General features: G+C 41.5%; 1 protein-coding gene across 1 annotated transcript in view; it reads left to right on the top strand.

The window, feature by feature from the left end:
• The first annotated feature begins 784 nt into the window (after nucleotides 1-784).
• Nucleotides 785-17,915, top strand: part of LOC131680448 (protein lozenge) — a 160,699-nt gene continuing 143,568 nt past the window's right edge. The window contains exon 1 of the mRNA XM_058961164.1: nucleotides 785-1,256. The gene's annotated coding sequence lies outside the window, so the exon portion shown is untranslated. The remainder of the gene's footprint in view (nucleotides 1,257-17,915) is intronic.

Raw genomic sequence — 17,915 nt, 5'->3', positions numbered from 1 at the left:
CTACAATGTAGTTCAGTGAAGCGCACACTATACAACTTCACAACGTGCTTCTCCGTCTTAGAATAAGATTTAGCAAATACAGCCATGTAAAAAATATTGTGTAAACATAGTAAATAAAATAATAAAAAAACTCGACTGAATAATAAACTGAAGAATTGTGCGTGCCACTTACATTTGCATGCTCTAAATGTAAATTCATCCGAAGTGTGTAGAAACGAACCACTCGCCAGGTGGGTTATTTGAAAGCTACCAAAATTTCCAGCATTCTCAGTAGAAGAGTGATGGGATTTCCAGCATTTGTGCACATTTTGTTACTTGTAGAGTAAACACTAACTAACACCCACACATTGCAATCACAATCCCCCTTTATTCACATATATTTATCATTATCACTAGTGCTTACCGGCAACCGGCAACGGCTTTGCATTCATTCGTTCATTTAATCAGCTGCTTTTTCGGAAAGCATGTGCTGTTGAATGAACATAAACAGATGACACTTCCCCGTCTACTGAGCCAGAGCCAACCTACCAGCCCCCACTCGGGTTCACCGGTGTGCTTCTGCTCGGATCAAAGCACTCGAAATCTTCAAAAGACAGCGGAGTAAATGCGATCGAACGCAGTAAATGAACACATTCGTGCTCTCGCTCATTCCCACATCGGGGTACAGCGAGCCAAAGCTACAGGCACAGCACAAACCACTTCTTCTCGTTATTGGGGGCGAGGATTTTGTGGTTGCGTACGCTTTGTGTCTTTTCCCATTCATCAGTTCTCGGTTGTTGCTGGACGTAGCGAGACGATTCTCACAGCTCAAGTTCAAGCTCTGAAGCTCCCTACTACTGCTACTGCTGCTGAGCCCTGCCCTATACCTTAAAGAACGGTTCGGTGTGTCCATTCGCGGTTTGATGCGCGGTTTTATCCGAAGAAGTGAAGTGCAGTGCTGATTTTTTTGTGCGGAACAGTGTATGCGGGGGTGGTGCAGGGGAACGCACCCGCCAGCCTGAATGCGGTTATCCTGAACTTGAACTGTGATCGATCGATCGAAGGCCCCACCAAAGACTGTGGAGAAAGCTATCTTTGGTCTGGTGGGGAAGTTAATACGGTTTGACTTCCGTGGGTACGACCGCAAGCTTTCGGTTAGTTGTGACGGGTTTGTGCGTTGACATGCGAAGCAACTGAAACAATGGATTTAAGTGAAAATTTGATAGCATGAGATAGTGAGAATGTGTACAAAGCAGTGAAAAATTGTCCAAGGCGTGGTATGAATATGAAACCCTTATCCTGGGTTAAACCAGTAGCCGAATTTGTACTAAATTTGCGTGAATGCTTGCCTACTGTCGCACAAAGGGTTAATTGGGAACGTCAGCTCTACCGTCTGAGTCACACCTACTATTCGATAATATTTATGATGATTGTTGATGCTAATGTTGTGCAAAACGTGCGACTAATGTCTACCCAAATATTTCCGTGTGACTAATTGGCAAGGTGATATTGACTACTAGAATTTTGGGTTTTAATTTTATCTTAATATTTCGAGTGTATTGAAATTAATAGATGAATATAAACCAATATATCGTGATCCTTCGCATGAAATATAGCTTTCTTAGGTGGCTTGAGTAACTCATTGTATGAAATATATTGTTGTGTGCATTGTTGTTTAACTTCTAAGAAACAATTGGCTTATTACAACACACCTATAATCGTGCAAGTACTTCAGATCAAACTGGGAGAAAGTTGATCTTGTAATTTGCTTCTCTATTTTTGCATACTTCCTGTTTCTGAGACGTTTTGCTCTAAGAAAACAGAAGTAAGTTGGAAGTACTAAACCAAAATAAAATAATAGCAAACAAACCTGATTATGTGAACAAGTAAACTATTTAATGAATATTGTAATTATCATGCCAATTTGCAAGAATAGAAAATGCTATTGCTATCCACACGTTCACGTCGCGACGTCAGGAGCAGTGCGGATTTCAGGGTTGCTCTGTTCATACCAGCCGGTATGAGTAGTAATTATAAAAAATCAAATTGAGCTCATATTTACTGTACAAACAAATGGTTTAAAATGCCATAAATCTAATTTTAGCTAATCAAGACAAATTTATTGAAATGCAACGTATCCACAATAGATCACATAAATTGATGATTAATAATTCAAAATATTATTAGTAACATAAATAATGTTATTCTGTTCGTATAGTTGCTTTATTTGGCTAAAAATAGTGTCTGGAATTTGCATTATCAGTAAATCAGTGTCTGAGGGTGCCACTCGCGAGTTTGACCCGGAGACGGTTTTTTGGGGCGGTTTCCGGATTTTAAGTCAATTTCTCCGGGCCTGGTAAGACGATGGACAATTTTATTTCTTTTAGCACAGCTTTCAATTTTCTTTGAAATATTTTCTAATATGTAAGTAAGACTTTTACCACTATTTGAGTTCAGATTTATTTCGGCCGACCCTTCCAAGATTAATCTACCAAGTGTTTCGAATTTTATATGCAAAATAAGGAAAATGTAAAACGCTTCTTCATCACTATTGGGAAAAAAACTATTCCACTACATCGTTCAAAGTAGTTTTAGTAAAATTGCATACTTCAACTTCACCAAATCTAGAGAAAATTTTCAATAGGACGTAAGTAACATTGAGAGCCTCTCTTTGTTTACTTTCTCTTTCGTTTATTACGACGTCATTACAACACTTTGTACTAATTTTCCAGTACATATCGAAAACCGACGGTTTTTACTAGAATATTATGCAAAGAGTAGAGTAGTAAATGCTGAAATGGCCGAGTAATGAAGAGAAGAGAAAGACCCCAAAGAGAATCTCTCATTGTTACTTACGTCCTATTGAACATTTTCTCTAGAAATCGTTGATGATTTGTAGCTGTTGCGTGATGATAAGGCGAATGTCGAGGTATTCTTTTTGGATTCTTGTGGAGAAGGTATTGTGATTCTGGTGACAATTATTTGGCTCATCCCTTGTGTTGTTCAGCGTAGAGTAACGGAATGAATTACATCCTTCACTGAGTGACACCGAGAGATTTTTGTGCAGTTATTTGAATCCGTTTCGCATATACAAGGTGATTCAATATGTTTTTAACAGGGCATTTTCTAGTGGTTAACAGGTGCCAACAGCAAACTGCCATGCTATTGTTGTTCAAGTTTGTTTGCCATTGGCGATTTGCGGTAAAACCAAAATTAGTCATGCGACACCTATGATTCAGCACATGAACTGGCAAAGTGATACAGTTTGCTTTTTTTCACCCGTGAGTGAGTCGTAGCTTACAACAAAATCTTCATTATCTTCTCGGAAAAAGCTAACCACTGCCAAAATATGAATGAAACGAGTAAGAAATTTAGTTTTATTTGCAATTATTCTGAAATTACAGCCATTTGCAACTATTTCACTCATACATTTCTTCGAAATGTAATCGGGGTATTATTGTGGTTATAAAAAATCGTTCCATAAATAAAGTTCCAACTCGAAACCGAGACACAATCAGTACCAATGTCAAACTCCTTCATATTTTGAACTACGTAGGAGATTCAGTGAAGACTATCGGAGAGAAGGATCGGCTGTGCACGATACAAAGCTGACACTTTCCTATTAGCCGGATATATTCTTTCCTCGCCTGATCTGGAGAGTTTCATTAATTTACACCATCTCATGAAAGTTTAGCTTAACTTAGGACGAACGGGAAATGCTGTTTCGGCGGCTACGGTGCTCAACAAATTACATTTCGAAACAGCGCGCATATAGCTCTGCGAATAATATTAGAAACCACTATGTTTTACACTCTTTTCGCAAGATGTTTACTCATCATCTTATAAAATAATGGTTTTCCTTCATTTTCATAAACAATTATCAACAAATTGATCGGTAATTTGGTGTTTAAAAGTCATTTTTTACCAATGTTTACAGAAAATATATGCACTATGACAGAACAGAATAAAATCAGCAACACTTTCCTTCCAGCGCTATCTGCGAGCGGTTTCAACGTAGAATTGCCAATGGAACGGCTCTCCGACGCCCGCAACGCTATCTATACCTCATTGTCTGCATTTTCAGATCGGCACGCATTATGGCAAGTGCATGTGATCACTGCGCAAAAACCGTCAAATCGGACGACGACTTTATTGAATGCATGGGCTTATGCAAAAATGTTGTGCACATACAATGAGGGAAACAACTTAACAAGCAGTTCTTAAAAATCTTACGGAAAACCCAAATTTATTTTGGATGTGCAATGTATGTGTCAAGCTAATGAAGTTTGCTCGCTTTCTCGACACCGTTTCTTTGCTTGGATGCGTTATCGCTGGGAAAACTGATGACGTCTGTGCTGAACTAAATATCCAAAAATAACGCGCCTGGCTAGAAAGGTTTCAACGGCTACTCCAGTCCGACCAAATTCACGTACCTCTCGTCGACCTCAGAAAAGTCGTCGCGAAGATGGTGCTGGTCCGAGCAATATTCTTGTTGGTGGTCGAAAGCTAATCGATAATAGTAACATTGTTACGGTCCCACCTCCCACGTCGTTACTCTGGTTGTATCTTTCCCGCTTTCATCCCAGTGTCAGCAAGGAGACTGTTGAAAAAAAATATACAAATGACTAGATTGCAACGGGTAGATAAAGGTTATTTCGCTTGTTAAAAGGCATAAATGTCAGTGCTTTGAGCTTCATATCCTTCAAAGTTAGAGTTCACCCAAACTACCGTGATGGAGTGTGTATGGAGAAAGGGTCTTTCTAAGCCGTCTTTCTCGGAGGTATTATACAAATTTTAACGATATAACGGTTGAACCGATTCACGATTCTAGCTCATCATCTGACTCCCGCCGCAAGCTACTACCGTCCTGTTTTTGCTCTCCACATCGCGCCATCCGGGTTCAACACATACTGGGAATTGAATTGATAGAAAGGATCTCCCTACATTGACTAAAGGATCTCCCTAAACGCCCAAAACGAGACTGAAGTTCACTCCTGGGGTCAAGATCGTCGGCTTTGCCGACGACATAACCTTGAACGTCTACGGGGAGTCAATCCTAACTAACTGCAGAACACGCGATCAACACGGTGGAGGAATGGATGAGCGCGAGAGGCCTGGAGCTCGCTCAGCATAAGACGGAGGTAGTTATCGTCAACAACCGCAAGTCGGCACAACATGCAGTTATCCATGTGGGAGAAGTCGTGATCGCCTCACAGCGGAGTCTGAAGTCTCTCGGAGTCATTATAGACGACAAGCTGACCTTCGGCAGCCACGTCGACTATACATGCAAGAGAGCGTCGACTGGCAGGCGTTGCCGTATCTATCCTCAGGTACGGCGGCCCGTCATGGTCAAGAGCAATGAGGGTAACCAGTTACCTACAGCAACTGGAGAACACCTACCGCGTGATGTGCCTCAGAGTGATATCTGCCTACCGCACGGTATCACACAATGCATCCTGCGTGATAGCGAGCATGATGCCAGTCGGGTTGGTCATTCGGGAAGATAAGGAGTGCTTCGAGCTACGTGGAAATAGAGGAGCCCGCGAGCGCACCTGGGTGACCTCGGTCGCCAGATGGCAGCGTGAGTTGGATAACTCCTCGAAAGGTAGGTGGACCCACCAGCTGATATTGAGCTGGGTGGGAAGACCCCATGGGGAAGTTCGCTTCCATCTGACACAATTCCTGTCAGGCCATGGCTGTTTCCGACAGTACCTCCACAGGTTCGGGCACGCGGAGGTCCCAGCCTGCCCTGACTGCCCAGGTGTAGACGAAACAGCCGAACACATACTGTTCGTATGTCCTTCGTCGAAAGAAGAGCAATGCTTGGCGCCTGTGGCTGGGACACAACCCCTGATACCCTTATCCAGCGGATGTGTCAAGCGGTGGAGAAGTGGAACGCAGTCTCGACTGCAACCACCCAGATTGCTTGTAGGCTACAGATAATTTGGCGCACCGAGCAATAGACGACGGGCACGACTAACTAGTGATTGGTTAGTTGAAGCGAAAAAGGCCGAGCGCAGAAAAGTGAGAGAATGGTCTGTTCATGCTGAGGCAGGTTTGGCGCAGCGACTGGCAACCGCGTAAGGGGTAAACCCAGCTACCCCGAAGCAAGGCAAGCGTATATGTGGACTGCCTCATGCCAAGATGGGAGGGTCGTAGTGTAGTATATTGGGACTTAGCTATCGATGCCTCGTGGCGTCGTAGAGGAGTGAAAGGGTGAGCATCCAAGTCAGTCTCACACGGTATGTTAAGGGTGAGCACAAAAGTCAGCCTCACATGGTATGGTAGAGGCTAGCACAAAAGTCAGCCTCACAAGGTATGAAAACGGTGAGCACCCAAGTAAGCCTCGCATAGTATGTCAGAAGTGGGGCCTAAGAAAAATGTCCCACATGGGATGCCAGGGGGAGCGACAGGGGTGTAATAGAATAATGGGTATAATGGGTCCAAGAAAGCCTCGCAAGGAATGAAAAAGGTGAGAACAAAAGTCAGCCTCATGTGGAGTGTTAGAGAGTGAATCAAGGTGCGATAGAGAGAGCACCCAAGTAAGCCTCATACAGGACGTATGAACGCGTGAGTGAGAGTGAATGAGTACATCAAGTACAGCCATCCCCCCAGAAGTAATACCGAGAGGTAGTCCCTGGGGGGAACGATGGCGGAGCCCAATGGAGTTTAGTAGGTATTAATGGCAGCGTCACCATTCGAGCCCGACTCGCCCCCAGTGCACCCCGTGTGGTAGCTTGGCACATACTAATAGCATGTATACTGGGCTAGTACGTAAATGTCTTCTCCATTGTAAAAACAAACACGCCCAAAACGGCAACATGGCTTCGCTCTCTGCTGAACCTGATCCATCGTTCTACAAACATCGAGGTCTACTATCAGAATGTTGGTGGCTTAAATTCATCAACGAATAGCTATTTGCTCGCGACCACGGGCTGCTGTTTTGGCGTCATCGCCTTGACTGAGACGTGACTCGACAAGCGTGCTCTGTCTAGTTAGAAGATTGGTTCATCATTCGATGTCTTTGAAGACGTTACAAGATCTATCGTTAGCACGCTGTTGGATATAAATTGGGGTCAAAATTTTAACAATGAAGATGCGAACGAATGGCGTTTTTTTATTTTTTTAACTTCCTAACCGACTTTCATGTGCAAAAACGAATAATTAAAACCGATCAACACCCTCAACCGTCCTCAGATGATTAAAAACTGCGAAACGAGCTGCATTTCGAAAATTCTCAATACATAAGACAATGCCATTTCAACACATTACGAAACTACAATACAAACAGCAGAGCAGACACTCCTTTTTTAGACACCAGCGAAACGTCGAGCGTCAACTGAAATCTAAGCCCAAGTCATACTGGGAGTAGGTGAACGAGCAGCGAAAAGAATCCGGTTTACCATCTTCTATGTTGGAGTTTTGGGCATCAACTTTAAGGAAATTTGCCAACTGTTCTCCACAAATTTTCAAGCGTTTTTTTCAACGAGCGCCTTCCATCACAACAAGTCGCTACCGCCGCCAATTTGACTCCTTCTCTAGGACGAACCATCAACCGAAATTGAGTCGATAATGCTGCCATTCTTGCAGCAAATTTCAGACTGAAAGCATCTAATTCCTCGGGCCCAGTTGACGTTCCCTCGATTTCTGTCAATAAGTGCATCAGCGGGATCTTCAACCACTTTGCGCGAGTCTTCACTCACTTACTACTTACTACTGGAACATTCCCTTCCTGCTGAAAAGTAGCGTACATGTTTCCAGTTCCCAAAAAAAACAAATCCAACATTAATAATTATCGGGGAATTTCACATTACATTGCAAACGATCAACACGGTTTTTTGCCTAAACTATCTACAACGACCAACCTGTGTACTCGATGGATTCGCAGACGGATTGCAGACCGATGCTATCTACATGGATCTATCTGCGACCTTCGACAAAATCAACCGTGATATCGCAATAGCGAAGCTGGACAAACTCGGTATTCATGGACAACTTCTGCGCTGGTTTCGTTTCTACCTCGATGGAAGGCAACTCTGAATCAGCATTAACGATTGTCTAACTGTACCATTCCTCGCTACATTCGGCATCCCACAAGGACGCCATCTAGGTCCAGTAATATTCCTCCTCTGCTTTAATGACGTCAATATCAAATTACAAGGACCGTTTCTTTCGCCGACGACATGATTTTTTTTCGTCAAATACGAGATAGTACGTGGTGTGATCTAAACTGAATGGTTTTAAACCCGAATAAATGCTCAATCGTTACCTTCAGGCGGATACACCATCCGACTCAATTTACCTACCATTTCTTCGACTCGAGCATTCCAAGACACTCTCATGTCAAGGATCTCGGATTAATCATGGATTCTGTACTAACGTTCAAACCACATACTTCATACATCGTGGTTAAGGCATCAAGGCAGCTTCGGTTCACCTTCCGAATAGCGAAAAACTCTAGGGACGTAAACTGTTTAAAATCGTTCTATTGCGCATTGGTTCGCTATTGTTCTGTTGTTTGAAATCTGTACTACGAAAACGGCATTCACAGAATCCACCCGTGTGGTATACGGCAGGCTGAAAACTCTCGAAGTATTTCAGTTCAAAATTGACCCACTGGTTTCTGTTCCCATGATGTAAGAGGCAACTAACAACAGATGTGGCTGTGGACCACTAGGAAGTTGATAGCAGTCTATTATCTTTCTCAGGACGACACCAAACAAGAGGACGTGTGGCATCCGGTGTGTTGCAGTATCTCAGCCAACTATTGATCCACTAGGTGCCTGCTCCCATGTCGTATGAGGCGACTGAACACACGAGTCTTCAAGTCGAGGTATTTGTCCGTGCAGAGGACTGAATGGCTGGCCTGATTAAATTATGCCACTCGCGTATGGCCTTAGCAAATATCTGACATAGAGGACGTTTGTTTCTTCGCAAATCGTGGGATTCAAATGTTGGTCATGCCCCTAATACCCATTTCATGATTCGCTATAAGCCAACGTGTTTGGTATCTTCAAGGGGCGGTACAATAAATGCTGATGATAACATGTGCAGTGCTGTAATCGATAATGGTTGGAGTAGTACAAATTAATCTTCAGCATAAACGTACAGTAACTAGGAATCTATCTAACTAGGAATTCCCTAGTTACTGTACTATCGTACAGTAACTAGGAAACTTCCATAACGTTAGTGGAAGAACCTTATTTTCATAGAGGAAACTTCCATGTCTTCGTAGCTTTCAACAAAAATGGCATGGCAAATCCACATGAAATGTCTCGTGTATACTTGCGAATAATGTTATTGATGCATGTCTTTTATCCGACCTCACAACTCGCGATATTTGTGTTCGTCTTCTGATGATTTCAAAAGGATTGTATCATACTGTAGCAGAAATGGGTTAGTGCACTTAGTGCTCGCTGCTCTGAAAGTCTAGCGAAGTCGTCTTAGCGCACCAGCGGCTGCTAGTTCAGTGGGCCATTTGCGCGACTTTCGGAGGGTTAAGTAGTACAAATCTGTACGTACTTAATGTAGGAAATCGCCCAATATTTGCACGATCTGGCAGGGAAGAGGTGTTAGATCTAACCCTCTGCTTTAACGGTATTAAGTAGGAGTTGGCGAATTGGCTCGTACCCAACGAGCTCGAACCGTCGTTATCTGATCATAAGTACATCGTAATTGATCATTTAAAGGTCTAGATGTAGCTTTCTCTTGCGGTTCTACCGTGTACTAATTAAATTTTGAATAAGTGGTAGTACAAAATTGGATTTAATTATGTGGACTTTGCTAGAATGTAAATTTTCACTCTTTTTGATCAAACTGTTAATTCGTGCAAATCATTTCCAGTCCTTTTCGGATTTTCGGCGAATTGAGTCCTTTCACACAACATCAGATGTGAATACTAACAGTTGCGAGAAGCGTGCTCTTTCTAATCCCTTAAAAACTGGATAACATTTTTGATTTCGAGTGTAAGGTGTCAAAAATGCCGTCCAAAATGGCGGCTCCAGCAAAAGATGTTTTGAAAACTGACCTCATCTGCGGGCACGATACAGGTCGTAATTCGTAGTCTACAAGCAGCAAACCAAAACGACCTTGAATATTACATTCCGTAGAGGCGGTCCAACCTAAAAAACATGAAAAAATTCGATATAGAAACAAAATGGCGGACACTTAAAAATAAAGTGTCGTTTTTTCGTATGATTTGTCCACTTTTGTCGGCTGTAAAAAATCGTTAATGATCAAAATATTGCGATTTTGTAGGTTACAGCGCTCGAGAATGTTGATTTCTTTTAGGTGGGCAAAACCCGAAGTTGATTGGTTCAAAAACGAAAATGCTCGCAAATTCGAAAAAAATCTTGTTCCGAGAAAGCCGCCATTTTTGACAGCTTACATTCGAAAATTTTTATTTTATAGATGAAACCTTAATAAACAGTTTGCAGAATAGCGCACATGTCTAAGTCATTTTACCGTTTCAAAAAAAAAATTAAACATTGGGTACTATTTGCATTATAATTATATAAGAGATCCCCTTAAAGTGTGGTATTGTTTGGTTCTCTCCGGATAACGAATAAAGCTACACCTGTCTGAACCAAAAATTGGAGGAGATAAGTGGAGGGTATTGGACTTCCGTTTTATTGTCGAACCATATACTCTTCACCAGAATAAGGTATTCCTTTACATTCCGTGGAATCCTAAGGAATGTTTGAAGAGTACTGATGTTTTGATATGGCTAGATTTCCATAATCCTTGTTCGCGGGAAGTTCTAAGTCGATAATAAAGAAAATACAGTAGTATTTTTGCAGTATCGACGACCGATCTCTGGAATTTCTGGCGAAGTTATATGCTGAACTCTGGCTTCCAAAAAGTGACAGCGAATGTTTATAAACCTAAATCCGTTAAAACCGAATTTGAATAACAATATCTCTGAAGAATACTTCCTTATTGTCTATGTTCTCTGTGTCGAAGTTTTTCTTATCCCTAACCTTACCATTTTCCCCAATCCTTGCCATCAGGGAAATGATGAAAGACAAATCACGGCAAGGCACCAATCTTCGATCAACATGATTGTGTATTCTCCCATCGGTACCGAAAAAGGGACCACCCAGCAAACTGTGCTTTCGCACGTCTTACTTGCTTGAAAGTTGGAAGCCGAAAGAGGATGTTGTAATGGCGATCAGCGTGTTGATCTCGCATTCCTGAATGTGTGCACGCGTACAGAGTGGCCATTTCATGTTCAGCATACGTTACACTGTCTTAGTACTTCAGCCTGTACCACACAATGGTGGACGTGCCATTTGAGCCAGTCGCTACCGATTCCTGATTTGCTCTATTGCGCATTAGTTCGCTCAACACTAGAATATTGTTCTATTGCTTGGAATCCGTACTACCAGAACGGCAGTGACAGAATCGAGGCTGTTCAATGCCGGTTCATACACCTCGCATCTTCCTTGGTAGAACAGATTTCAGTTGCCGAGCTACAAAAACTGTTGTCGGTTAATACATGTTAATACTCTAGGCATCCGGAGAGACTTTTCTCGAGCCATATTCGTCTCGGACTTACTGTGTGCCAGGATAGATTGCTCTACAATCCTCGGACGCCTAGATCTTTAAGCCGCGTTCGAGCTCTACGCAATAACTCTCTCCTGCGATTACCATTCAAGAGAACCAACCATGGTCGTCAGAGCGCTGTTACCGAACTTCAGCGTAACATTAACAGTGTGGTGACGGTCTTTGACTTCCACTTAACGAGGAATTCGATAGAAGCTAAAATATTATCCATCCTTAAATGTAATTAGGTTAAACAACACCATTGGGGCCAAGGGGTCTGTTGGTAACGCTACAACAAATAAATAAATAAATAAATAAATAAACTAAACTTCTTTCCAAGCTCTTCTGCAAAACTTTTTAAATCTAGCAGGTTCGGCATTTTACCAAGGCGTTCCTCTAGAAGCACGCATAACTCGAAACGAACAAGCCCTTTGGTAGGCTGCTACTATGAGTGAGTTTGCTTGTCACTCCCTCTTCGTAGAGGTCCCAGTTCGTAGATTTGAGATGATATCTGACGATATCTAGCGAGACGATTAAATGATCAAAGATGATGTACTTATGAGCTGATAACGACCATTCGAGCTCGTTGGGTACGAGCCAGTTTGCCAACCTAGAGACCGGATAGTTATGACTAACGTCAAAATTTCCCAAACGGGGCACCCAAAATAGATACCATTACAATATCAATGGAAAATCTATTTCAAGGTGGTATTTGCGAATATAAAATCAAATCCAGATGAACATCACGAAAAAAAAAAATGTTGGCGGAAATATTACCCTTTAAAGTTTTTAAAGTTTAGGTTTAGGTTTGGTTTAAAAATCGTCAAGAGATACAGATTCATCGTGATGTTTTCCGATTCGAAAAGTCTCTTTTTCGTTTGTATTTTCGTGAATTCATAGCAACATGAAAAAAGATCTTCTGGACTGCTTTTTCATTCGAAAAAAACACATATATTACTTTGAGTACCGTAAAACGGGGTATCTTTGATCACCGAGGCAAGTATGATCAAATGAGACTTTTTGAAGTAGAATACTTCTAACGTTTCAATATGGGGTCCCGTTTCAAAAATTTCAGTTGAGAAATTTTCCCAGATTTGAAATGCGAATATCTTCCGTTCTACTGGACGAAATCGCAATATTTTTGCACTATCTGATCGGAAATTTGTGCACGTATTTCGTATTAAATTTCGGAATTACTGCGACTACTATAAATAAACCAAAACAAGGATTTTCAGAAAACAGCTAGGAAAATGCGCAATTTGCCAGCATATCCCACGCAGAGCCGTCAAAAAGGAGCATGTAAGCGTTTCATTACATACGGGAATGTTATATATACAGGTCACGCGAGCTTGTTTTGTATCAGTGGGTGCTCGCTTACCACACGAGCAACATGCTCGTCCGGACGGTACAATGAGCGGTATCATGTTTGCGTTCCCGTACCAAGCGTCATTGCAAGGTTCTTCGTGATAAAATGCAGGGAATCACCAAATCCGCCATTCGGCGTCTAGCTCGTCGAGGTGGTGTAAAATGCATCTTCGATTTAATCTACGAATGATGATGGTGTGCAAGAAAATGTCATCCGAGATGCCGTGACCTACACTGAACACGCCAAGCGCAAAACGGCAATGAATGTCGTCTATACTCTGAAGCGGCAGGGACGCACTTTGTATGGATTTGAAAGTTGAAAAGGTAGAACTCACTTGTATCATTATAAAAAAGGCCCTTTTCAGGGCCACCAAAATCATTTCAAAGAATAAGTTTGCATTTTCTGTTTCATGGACTGTTTCTCCCTGGAGAGAAATTTATGTTAAACCCTAAATTATGATTTATTTCAGTACGCAAATTGCAAATATGGTCAGAAACAAACTGGAGTGAAGTGGAAAACATTTTTACTAGGCGCATTCAAAAAAGGTTTCAATTCTCAAACATTTTACCAAGGTGTCGTATTACATTACTCTCTTTACCCTGAGTGTTCGATAATCTCCGTAGTGGAAACACAATTTCAATTTTGTTCTTTATCAAAAATATGTGGTCGGCCAACAAAGGTGTGGAGCTACGAAGAACACATATTGAGGAAAACACAAAAAAGGACGAGCTTACTTTGTGCTGTAGTCAGGTATAAAAACTCAGCATGCTGTTGCTCACGCTCAGTTCGTTTCCAGCATCGCCCGCAAAATTCAAACCGCCGTCCGTTTGCTGCTGTCAGAAGAGTTGGCCAAGCACGCCGTCTTCGATGAAACCAAAACTGTTACCATATACACCAGCACCAAGTAAATTTCGAACACTGCCCAAACAAAAGGCCCTTTTCAAGGCCATCAATTTATCGACAAAGAATGAAATTGAAGTTTTGTTATTACAAGCATCAGCTTGTCAAGAGCGTTGGATGGTAAGTGAGCCACTTGTGAACAATACCCTCGCTTTCACGAGAATGGCACAAAATCAAACGTTATTTGTGATTTATAGACAGTTTAGTGTAATGATTCAATTTACACAAATCGAACGTTTTCTAACGTTTCGATATAGGTGCTCCGTTTCAAAATTTTCGGGCAGAATGCTGCCTGTTTTTTCAAACGTGAAAATCTGCTGTTGTATTGAATGAAAACCTTGGATTTTTGCGCTGATTGGAAATAGTTGTGACTAATTCTGTAGAATGTACAATTACTGAAAATAACGGATTTTGTGAAAGCAGTGGTTGGTCCATACAATTCGATTCTAAGCGAGCCAGACTAGTTTTCGTTGGAAGGTCCACCTCTGACAATAGAAGTAAACTATTTTATTTTGAATTCAACTACAACTTCCTTGAAAACAGCACAGTTAAAAAACTTTTGGGAAAAACGCACAGACCTAAATTTTCCACTATAATGGAAACTGCCTGTGCCCCGCCGCACAGCATCAAGATTGATAGTAATTCAAGCCGGGAGGAAAGAGGTTGTAAGGCAATGGAAAACGAAAATTTCATTTATATCTTACTGGAATATAATTGGCTGGTCCTGAAAAGAACTTGTTGGTTTGTGGTTTATTTTGGGTTACAATTTAGGCCTGCTCGATTGCTGATAGCTGTGAATTTCTCGCAGGGCGACAGTTTCTGTTCAGTAGTGATGAGGCTTCCTAACGCCAACCGTTACTGGGGTACTTTTACACGACCTTCGTTGCTTACTGTTTGCGGGGAGGCTTTCCTCTGGTGGACTTACGAGCGGTTTGTTTGGTACGGGCCATTTATCAACAAAGAATCGAATTGAAGTTTTGTTATTACAAGCAGGGTTGCCAAAATTAAATCTGTATTTTAGTCCTAAAAAATCTTTTCATCTGTATTTACTCTTCGAAAAATCTGTGTCGATATCTGTATCGAATCTGTTGAGTCGTTTAACCTTTTGCTGGATAATCTATCGAAGATATTAATTCTTGTGGTTTAAATCAGTCAAGCAAGGGCAGTTTACATTTTCATAAAAAACACTACAAACAGAACGACTTCTGATATTTTACATCCAGAAACTTGAACTTTAGGAATGTGCACAAAGGAAAAATAATTTTCTTCGTCATTTAATGACTTTTGTTGACATATAATGTTATATACATTAAGTCGACCAATGCAGCTATCGAATTCTCGGAAAAATTGAGAATTAAAGACACAGAGCATTACAATTACGGCCAATTTCTTCACTGGATGAAAACCAGTTTTCAGGTTGCTGGTGACCAATTTTCCGAAAACCGTTTCATTCAAGTGAAGAAATTGGCCGTTAACGTTTCTGGAAGTAGACTTCAGCCACCCGGTCAGCGTGGCAAGCAGAAAGTTAGCAAAAGTTGAGCAAAGCGAAATTGATGCTGGCAGAGTTTCTGCGAGCATTTTGCGCGTTTTGTGCGAGAATTCTGGCAACGAATTCGCTCAAATGCAAAAACCGTTTCTGACAGAAGCGGTTAAACCAACCGATGCTGCTCACTTTTATCCAGAATCTAGCCAGAAATGTACTACCAAGATCTCTGCACGCTTCCTGCAACATCTTTGTCAGATGTTTTGCTCGATTCGTGCTAAATTCTACCAGGTAGGAATTGCCAGGATCTTTGCACAGTTTATGTCCGAGTTATGCCAGGGTTTAGCTTGGTTCCTGTCAAAATTTGCCAGAAAATGCGAGCGAAACCGAGTTCGCCCTAGCTCAACTAACCCGACAAGATACGCGCAGAAATCTGACAGGGCTGCCAAACCAAGACTTACAGAAATCTAGCAGAGCGGTCTCTGCCAGAAAATTTGCTCACTGGGCAGGCGTTTGCTGGGTGCTAACCTGAGTGTATTACAAACTTTTGTCTTCAGAGTGAGCGACCAATCTTAAAAGTGAAGATATATTTTAATATAGAGGGCTAAGCTGAGAGAGACAGAGAGGAAGTATTACTGAAACTGAAAAAATTATGTCCAAAAACAGTATTTGTAACATCATTTCTCAAAAATCTGTGTATCTGTACATACACGGAAAAATCTGTATATCTGTACATACAGATTCTTGGTCTGAAAATGGCTGAAAAATCTGTATAAATACAGATTATTCTGTATTTTTGGCAACCCTGATTACAAGCATCCGAAAGTAGCTTGCCAAGAGCGTTCGATGGCAAGTGAGCTACTTGTGAACAATATCGTCGATTTCACGTATTTCACAAAAGAAAAAGTTATCATTTGTTTGTTTGTTTACAGTTTCGTGTTTACTAGGCGCATTCAAAAAAGGTTTCAATTCTCAAACATTTTACCAAGGTGCCGTATTACATTACTCTTTTTACCCTGAGTGTTCGATAACCTCCGTATTGAAAACACAATTTCAATTTTGTTCTTTATCAAAAATATGTGGTCGACCAACGAAGAGGTGGAGCTACGAAAAACACATATTGAGGACAACACAAAAAAGGACGAGCTTACATTGTGCTGTAGTCAGGTATAAAAACTCAGCATGCTGTTGCTCACGCTCAGTTCGTTTCCAGCATCAGCATAGAGCAGTTCGTTTGCATCATCGCCCGCAAAATTCAAACCGCCGTCCGTTTGCTGCTGCTAGAAGAGTTGGACAATCACGCCGTCTTCGATGGCACCAAAACTATTACCATATACACCAGCTCCAAGTAAATTCCGAACATTGCCCAAACAAAAGGCCCTTTTCAGGGCCATCAATTTATCGACAAAGAATGAAATTGAAATTTTGTTATTACAAGCATCAGAAAGTGGCTTGCCAAGGGCGTTGGATGGTAAGTGAGCCACTTGTGAACAATACCGTCGCTTTCAAGTAGAATGGCACAAAATAAAAAAGTTATTTGTGTGATTTGTAGACAGGTTAGTGTAATGATTCAATTTACAAAAATCGAACGTTTTCTAACGTTTCGAAATAGGTGCTCCGTTTCGGCCAGAATGTTGCCTGTTTTTCTAAAAGTGAAAATCTGCTATTGTACTGAATGAAAATCTTCGATTTTTGCGCTGATTGGAAATAGTTGTGACTAGTTGTGTAGAATGTTCAATTACTGAAAATAACAGATTTTGTGAAAGCAGTGGTTGGTCCATACAATTCGATTCAGAGCGAGCCAGACTAGTTTTCGTTGGAAGGTCCATCTCTGACAATAGAAATAAACTATTTTATTTTGAATTCATCTACAACTTCCTTGAAAACGCACAGCTAAAAAACTTTTGGGAAAAACGCGCAAACCTAAATTTTCCACTATAATGAAAACTAGTGCCCCCGCCGCACAGCATCATCAAGATTGATAGTTATTCAAGCCGGGTGGAAAGGGGGAGGGAGGTTGTAAGGCAATGGAAAATTTCATTTATAATAATAATACTATATAATTGGCTGGTCCTGAAAAGAACTTGTTGGTTTGTGGTTTATTTTGGGTCACAATTTAGGCCCGCTCGATTTCTGATAGGTGTGAATTTTTCGCAGGGCGACTGTTTCTGTTCGGTAGCGATGAGGCTTCTTAACGCCAACCGTGACTGGGGCACTTTTACACGGCCTTCGTTGCCAACCAGCCCCCTGTCAAGGACGACGTCTCTGTACAGCCAGCATCACTGCCATAAAAGGCAAAACATTGATTTTGAACCGAATGATTAGAAGCTGTATTTAGTTACAAAATGTCAATTAAATTAAATTATTAAATCATCCCACAAGATGCAAAACGTCGTGTGGAATGCTTGAATATCGAGCATAGTGCCGAACATAATTCTTTGTTTGGGGCTTTATAGCTATAACACCCCATACATGTCGGTCGCTGTCAAACTCCATAGGATGGTATAGGGTTGCCAGGGGGCTGTTGCCAACTGCTTGCGGGGAGCTTTTCCTCCGGTGGACTTACGAGCGGTTTGTTTGGTACAGGCCATGTAGCGAAAAATGCTGATCTGCTACTTCTCTGATGCTGGTAGTAGGACGACG

This window comes from Topomyia yanbarensis, chromosome 1 (assembly GCF_030247195.1).
Source record: "Topomyia yanbarensis strain Yona2022 chromosome 1, ASM3024719v1, whole genome shotgun sequence".
NCBI classification, from domain to species: domain Eukaryota; kingdom Metazoa; phylum Arthropoda; class Insecta; order Diptera; family Culicidae; genus Topomyia; species Topomyia yanbarensis.
This window is presented reverse-complemented; position numbering and strand designations above follow the sequence as displayed.